Raw genomic sequence first — 8,537 nt, forward strand, 5'->3', positions numbered from 1 at the left:
GTAAGAAATTCAATCTTGTCCTGGCCAATTTACCTCAGTGGTTAGAGCATCAGCCTGCGGTACAGAAAAATTCAATCTTTTTGTTTTGTTTTTTTTTTTTTTAATTCTCCATTTCTTCAGTTACATAGCAATATTTCTGAATTAATTGTTTAAAAAATTGTTTATTTGTTCTCATACAAACAAATAGAAAATGAGGCTGGCTTAGTTTTTCCTGTGGAATTATCCCTCTCAGAGCCACTTTCTAACCATATATTGATCATTTATTTCATAGTCATATAGAAGCCATGCATAGCTGAAACATGATCATATGAAACTTGTTTCTTGGACAGTTTTTGTTGATAAATTGCAATTCTGAAACCATATCTGTAAGTTTCTGTATCTGCCTTAGAATATCATGAAAACTGACATCTCATTTAATCATTTAGTGTTACTTATTCCTTACCTTATCATTAACAATGACTTGAAAAAAATCAGCAACTGATTATTCTTCAAGAACCATAAATCTTGTGAGTTTTGTTTTCCAAAATGTATTTTGAGAGAATTTATGCCATCGATGTTTTAAGTGCAAAAACAAAACAAAACAAAACAAAACAAAAAACATAGAAATTGGAGATTATTACAAGTGGTACCAAGCATCTCACTTCTAGTAAGTCTTCTCTCTGTCAGCCTCCACAGTATAGAATCCCAATGCACTGGACTTATGGTTCTCTGTCAAGCATCTCTTTGGGGAAATGGTCCCTTCCTCATTCTTGGTCTGTGTGGTTAGTGTGTTGATCCCACCGCCTAGGTCTATGTATGAGAATGTCCTGAGCAATGGCAGCACCTCAGGAACACATGACTCAAATTAAATTAATAATAATCCTACTCAGAGGATTTTGTTAGAAGTATTGAAAAATAACATCCATTTCTTTCCTAGAGTTGTTACCTATCCAAAAATTTAGCCTACAGCTACCAGTGATCATCTCTGCCATCTAATAGGAAAAATTAGAACAGAAATAAGCCAGCTGAGGAGGAAAACAGAGAATAGTGATGGAAAGAGATGCTTTGATGACTTCTTTAGATCATCCGGCAACCCCTGCAGCTAGTTGCATCCCTTGAACTTTTAAATTTATGACATTTGCAAATATAAGATATCTGAGCAAAGTTATAACAGATCCTAAAATGTGGAACATGTCAGATAGAGATAAATTGAATGGCAGTAGGGATTTCCCCTCCCAAGTGTGCAATGTTGCCTTTTTAAAAATATACATAAGGTTAGTTAAACTGCTGTCAATTTTAGATAAAAAGGCAGATCCTGTGTCTTTCAAGATTGATATTTTAAAATTGCCATACTGTGAAAAGCTTCATGTGGAATGTGACTGATGGAATAGGCATCACCCGTAAGTGTTGGTTTTAGAACCAGAGGCAATATTTAGATACAAACTTGAGTTATTTCCCTTTGTGGATGGAGTGATTACACTTTTTTTTTTTTTTGGTACGTGCCCCTAGTGGGAACCGAACCCAGGACTCTCTGGTCCGCAGGCCGACGTTCCAACCGCTCAGCCAAACCGGCCGGGGCTGGAGTGATTACACTTTTTAACATAGTGGAGTTATGTTGAAACTAGAATTTTAAAATTGTATAGGAAGAGAAATGTGTATGGATTCTAGTCAGTCAACGTTTGGGATGTAGTAGAGGCATCGACCACTCAGTGCATAACTTTCTGAAGCCATTTTATTGTTCTTAATATTCACTGACTGGCTCCGGGGAACCTGACTCACCCTCCGAGTCCAGAGCAAAGCACATGGCATAGACCTGACTATCAGAGTAACATAGACATTAGTTCGAATATGGGTGTGTCAACCAAGTCAGTCAATCAGTGCCCATCTCAAAATGTTTACAGTAGCTATCAGGAAATAAGAATAATACTTTAACAAATATTAACTAAGCTGCTGGTGACTACATTTACCAACACATGAAGAAAACCAAATTGAAAATACAACATAAATAAGAAATTGAAGCTGAAGAATGGGGGGAAAGTGATGAGCGAGAGAGAGAGGGAGGGAGGGAGGAAGAAAGGAATGAGAGAATGGAAAAAGAGGGAACCTGACAGTGTTCTCAGGTCCAGCCTTTATTGAAGCTAGGTGTACTTCTGATATTCTCAACAATATGAACCAATATGTTTTCCTTTTGGCCTGATGAAATTTGAGTTGTATTTCTGGTACTTGCAATCAAGAGAGTATTTAAGTAGAGATCACATATTAAGAGACAAAATAGCAAGTAGATAAAGAGATGTCAAAAGGTTCAACTTCTGCAGCTAATGTGTTTAAACACATAAAACCCCCTTAGATCATAACCCACAGCTAATATAATTTTCTAAGCAATTCCAACAAATTTGTTTTTTTGAGTTTTCAACTTTAAGTAAATAAAATCTAAGGCATTGCTATAGGCAGGCATGTTGACAACAGTGCATATAACTGACCATGTGATATATATATATATATATATTTAAATAACATAAAATCTATGAAAATTTGATACAAGTACTAAAATAACCTATAGCTATCCAAGGATAATTAAAACATGAATAAAGTCCTTGAAGTAATCTTTCTGATAATAGCAATAATAATTATTATGATTGCCATAGGTACTTGATTAATTTTTTGTGAGGTACATGTAATTATGTTCCCTATTCTCCAAATTAGAGGCTGACTTTCAGAGGTGGCCTTAACCACCTTATATTGCTGCTGGCTTAGTTAGAGTAATATAGCCGAACCTGCAGTAACTAACACACCTCAGTGTTTCTTTGGCTTAACTCTACATTTCTTTCTTGCTTAACAGTTTTGAGCAGGTAGTAAGGTCTGCAAAATAACTGTCCTCCACGTACTTGTTTAGTCACAGGTTGATGGAGCCTCTGCTGCCTCCAATGGGTGGCTTTGAGCATTCCAGCCAGAAAAAAATGGAGAGATCACGGAGAAGCCTGTGAGGGAAGAGTCTGTGGGTCAGGTCTTGAAGTGGCACGTATCATTTCCACTGATATTCCCCTGGACGGGCCTGCCTCAGTGCAAGGGAAGCTGTATAATGTGTCTAGCTGTGGGCTCAGAACAGAATTCATCATTTTTAGGGGTTAGCTAGTAGTTGCCTTGCTAGCCTCCTTTTAGAATTGCAGTTAATATAATGTTGATAAAATATGGACAAAGGTGCATTGGAAAAGGAAAGAAGAAAATAACCATAAAAAAATCTTTTTGAAAAGCTCGCTAGAAACTAGAACAAGATTCTGGGTGGAGAATTGTCAAAAGTAAAGATAAGGTAAAGCTGGACATTTTCAAAGGAAAAATCATTAGGTTGCTTCTGTCTTTACCTTTTGGGAAATCTATAAAGTTGTAGAAAAACCATGGGATTTGGGATCAGAGAGAACTGTACTTAATTCTCACTTGAATATTAACTAGCCATTTGACATTGGATAGCTGCCTACCCTCGCTGAGTTTCAGTTTCTTTGATGGAAAATGGGTGTAATAGACTAGAATTCTTATGAAGATTAAAATTTATATAAGGAGTCACTGTGTTATTATGTGATATGTGCTATTCTTAGTATTATTGTGATAAAAAAAAATAGAGTAGCTAGTTCTTGTTGGTGGTATTTCACTACTAAAAATGCTTAGCCTTGGATTTTTATTTCTCGTGAGTACAAAATTGATCCTGAGCTGGGGTTTGGCATAGTGAGGGGTGGTGATGAAAAGTGGTTTCTGATGGAAAAAGCAAGACTGTAGAGAGGCAGAGAAGCAGGTGGTTAAGAGATACGTTTTGTCCTCTAAAGCCACAGCAAATTCATGACAACCCTTCAAAGTTCTGTGGTGACCCAAATTATTTGCTGCACTTCTGCATTCACTGAGTTAAGTGGTTTGTAAGCTTTGTTTCCTCACTTTCTCTGAATCCAAACTCATATAGTGTTTATAGGAATATTTATTTATGTCTGTCATAATTTTAGTAAGAGGAAAAAAAAAACGCTACTTAAAATAAAATAAACGATCATCATCTCCCTCATAACAATGACAAATAGACTTAATTATGGAATTTAGCTTTGTTTGAAGACTTAATTTGCTTCTTCTAATTCTTTCTAGTCACCTTGGCTCTAATATCCACACTGCTGATTAAGAAATAGTGAAGTAAATGGTTTGAGGTAAAACTCTTCATAGTCACACCATCTCCAGCATAAAACATAATGCCTAATAGTAAGGAGATATTGGATGGATGGATGGATGGATAGGTATGTATTTAAAATTTAATTAACTCAGCCTGTATCAGAACATTTGAGGCTAGAAAATGCAAACATAGTATGTGGTTAATTTGTTGCTTTTAAAAATAGTGTTATTGTACACTTTCTGTGTTATCTTTCAGCCACACTAAATTCCCTTGACTACAAAATACTCTTACTTTCTTGTTGTTGACCATTCATTCATTTGTTATTTATTTATTCATTTATTTAACCTAGAACACTTTTTCTCTTGCCCAATTCTCTTCAATGACTCCTATTTAGCTTTAAAATCTCAAAGCACAAGTTTCTTCTTCTGAAAAACCCTTTATTACCACAGATTTAAGAGAAGCATTTCTCTTTCACTTGATAGAGCTTGGTATTTGCTCTACTAAACATAGGGATAATAGCTCTGTATTTGCATATTTGTCTCTTCACGTATCATATTCAGTAAATAATTCAGTTACCAAAAGTAATGAAAGGAGATCCATTCTTTACTCAGTATTTCTTCAAAGAATATCAACTCCAATTTTTAACCAAAGAAATAGTATATAAATTTTTTTTCTATGGTAGATATGCCAAAACGCCTCTCTCCAAGTCCCCCCCTTTTTTTCTCATCCCCCCTAAAATAAATAAATAAAAAAGAATCTCCAGGCAACACACTCTTGGTTCTTTCAACCTTTCTGGACCTTCGGTTTTCTTTTTTCAGTACAATTTCCTCCAGTGCAGAGTGATTCTAAGAGTGCTGTGCAGGTTCATGCTCGCCCTAGAAACCTATGCTGTCAATAGCAAGAAGAAAAGTACAAAAATAAAGAGGAACTATTTAGACTCTTTTATAGCATGTGGATAGATATTTTGTTTCAGGGATTTAGTAACAAAAAACCAGTATAATTTTTGCTCTTTTTAAATTTTTATTTTTATAGGGTTTTCTTTGTGTGTGTGTGTGTGTCTGTGTGCTTACAAATGTATGTTGGTCTGTGATGGATTGGGAAGAAAAAAGCTGGTCTTTCAACACAGATAGTTTGAGAATCACTGCTCTAGTTTCTTCTTCTTTCTTTAATCCTCCCCTGAGGATATGTTTTTATTGATTTTTTTTTTTTTTTTTGATGAGAGAGGAAGAGGTGGGAGAGAGAGTGTGAGAGAGAGAGTCGTGAATGTGAGAGATAAACCTTGATCTGTTGCTTTGCATACACGCCCTGACCAAGAATCAAACCTGCAACATTTTGGTGCATGGGACGATGCTCCAACCAACTGAGCCACCCAGCTAGGGAATAGTTTCTTCTTAGAGTTGATGTCAAAGTATTTCACTGACTTGATCGCACATACACCGTCCAAACCGTCCAATCAAAATGGAGGCCATCCCAAACCAGTATTTTTTGGTCTTCTGAACAAGTATTTGCATATCAGCCCTGCTCCTCTTTTTAGAGGGTCTCCATTTCCTGATACCCCAAATCCCGTAAAACAGGTTAGGAACAAAGCAAGCACATCTTTACATGGGAGAACAGGAAAGGCAAAGAAGCCAAAGATGAAGTCCTCTTTTCCAGCATAAGTCTGGGGAGGCTGGCAGGCATAAGAAATAGAAAAGATCAAAGGCTGGGGTGTGCCAACAGCTTATAATTTATCATCTTTTCTTCTATACCCACTACAAAATATATAGTTATTTTAAAGGAAAAGGACTGAATACATTTTATCTATCTATCTATCTATCTATCTATCTATCTATCTATCTATCTATCATCTATCTATCATCTACTAATGTCTGTGTGTGTATATAAAACCATTATATACATATATAAATATATATAATATATATAATCTATTTTGTTATAGATTAGAAATTTCAGTTTTATAAGATGATAGCATATATTCATCCAAAGGGAAAGGTATTAAGATACATAAAGCCAAAGGATAAGAAAAGATCCTGTGTGATGAGGGTTGTAGAGGGATGGAGCAAAAAACAAAACAAAAACAGAGAACTCATGGACATGGACAGCAGTGTGGTGATTGTGGGGGTGGTGGGGGATTGGTGAAGGTGGAAGAGGGCATAGAGGGGATAAATAATGTTAGAAAAAAATTTTTTTAAAGAGATCCTGTGTTTAATAATGACTTTATTTGATACATTTTATTTTGTACTTCTTTATTTATAAGGATTTTGAATAAGACCACAGATGTCAAGCTGATTAACCAGAAGGAAATTTCTATTTAAGTCAGTTTACTTTTCCTGTGTCCATTATTATTTCAGGTCATTTGATTGTATCTGATTTTATAATAAAAATTCCACAAGCACTCCAGCTATTACTGTTCTTTTAATCCAAACATGCTACGTAGTCTACTTTAAACTAATTCCTTTCATGCTTTGCTGGGCTATTAAATTCTTCAATGGCAGTGTTTTAAAAAAATAAAACATTTATGACATAAGCTTTCTTGAGAGATATATATTTACAAGGCCAGTTGCATCCCATTTTGAAAATGGCCTTAGGTAGCTTTTTGCCCCCTCTTTTGTTTTCTAGAGGTAATTTTTTGGGAGCTCCATACCCTGTTTTCTCAAAGTTTTTACTGTGCAGGAAATCCTTGGCATTATTCAGGACGACACTGGAAATGACGCGGTTAGCCACCTTCCTCCCGGTGTCATAGCGGCTCTCTCCCTTTTGCTTACACGACCTTGTGTTGAGTCATACTGGTTGCCTGTGATAAATTGATCATTTTAGAGAGAAATGGGTTGTCTAAACCGTTCTCCACTCACATGCACTGTCCACATCTTGCTCTTTCTGGGCCACCCCATTCATATCTATCATTCAATCATTGTCTTTACTCAGGTCGCTCTCGAATCACCTTCTCCGGCCCCCAGCCTGCTCCTTGTTGACGATCTGAATTTTCAAGGGGCTGATAAATATCTTTACTTGGCTAAACCTTTGCCCCTTAAACACAATACATTTGAAATAAAATGAATTTTCTCTATGCATGCTCATTCTCATCCCTGATGAAATAATCTGCTCTCTTTTATGGTCATTAAATGTTTATTAGTGGTGACATCCGTCTTTTAGTTGCCTAGGATATGATAATTCATTCTTTTTTTTCCCTCCTTTATTTTATTATTCTCAAATCTTGATTCTACTTGAAAAATTTCTTTTGTATCCTTCCTTACCTATTTTCTGCACACTTCTATTCCTTTTGGCCTGCACTTGACTTTTAGTTTTAATTTCTTGCCACTCAATTTCACTCTCCTTTCTACCACTAGCATTTCCTTCCTAAATCACAGGTTGGTTCATAATGACCTTTCCTCATCTCAAAAATATTTCAATTTTCTACTCCATGCAGAATAAATTCAAACTTTTTATGTAATTCAAGACCTTTCAAAATATGTAGTTTAATATAAATCAAAACCTCAATTCAGTCAGTGCATTCCTCATATCCAGGACTTGTCATTTCACATGTCTCTATCTTTTAGGATATTTTTCCTCAATCTTTCTTTTCACTTGTCATTGTTCTTCTAAATTTAGGCTCACCTGAAATATTTCCTTATTTTTTGTACACAATAGGCTCATTCCTGTGAAATCCTAGGGAAATGGATTTGGATTTCTGTTTTGGTTTTATTGTGAATATAGTAAACTTTTATCACAGATTGATTTAACTTAATCATCTATATGTTTGCTTGGAATTTCAGTAGTTCTGTTTGGTCCACCTCTACCAGCCAGTCTTTTCAAAGAAAGGAGCAATTGAGAGGTCGTGAAACTTCAGTTCACCACACATCTCAGTTCCGGCAGGCTCTTGATAGAAGCGTCTTGCTGAGTTATGGTTAGCTGTGGTCATAGTTTGGGATGTTGTAGCATTTATTTCATTATTTAGTAATGTCTCAAAATGCTAGGCTAGTGAGAGAGAAGCACTTCTCAATGGGTTATTCCTTCTCTGTCATGCTGGACTAATAACAAGTTACATGTTCATTTCCAGTGTGGCATTTTCCTAAGGAGACTTTTCAGTTTCTGATTAAGGAGCAAATCTGTAAACGTTTAGGTTTCAGCTTTTAGTCTCAGGGTTTCGAACTTTTCGAGGAAACATCCATGTCATTTGTTTCCCTTTTAGCAGGCATCGCAGTGCTCTGCTCAGTGTTTGATGTGTGCTCTTTCCACGGAATTTATATTGACTTCGTCTGGACAGCACAGGCCTCGCAGAGACAGTAAATAGTCTCAGGCAGTGTTGGGAGTCTTTTATTCTGCTCTCTCTGTTGTGGGGTGGGCATCCTACATATCCTCTCCTTTAACACTTCATGATCCACATGGGCCTTGCACAGGAAACTCCACTCCTGCTCTT

This window comes from Molossus molossus, unplaced genomic scaffold, assembly GCF_014108415.1.
Source record: "Molossus molossus isolate mMolMol1 unplaced genomic scaffold, mMolMol1.p scaffold_m16_p_1, whole genome shotgun sequence".
NCBI lineage: Eukaryota > Metazoa > Chordata > Mammalia > Chiroptera > Molossidae > Molossus > Molossus molossus.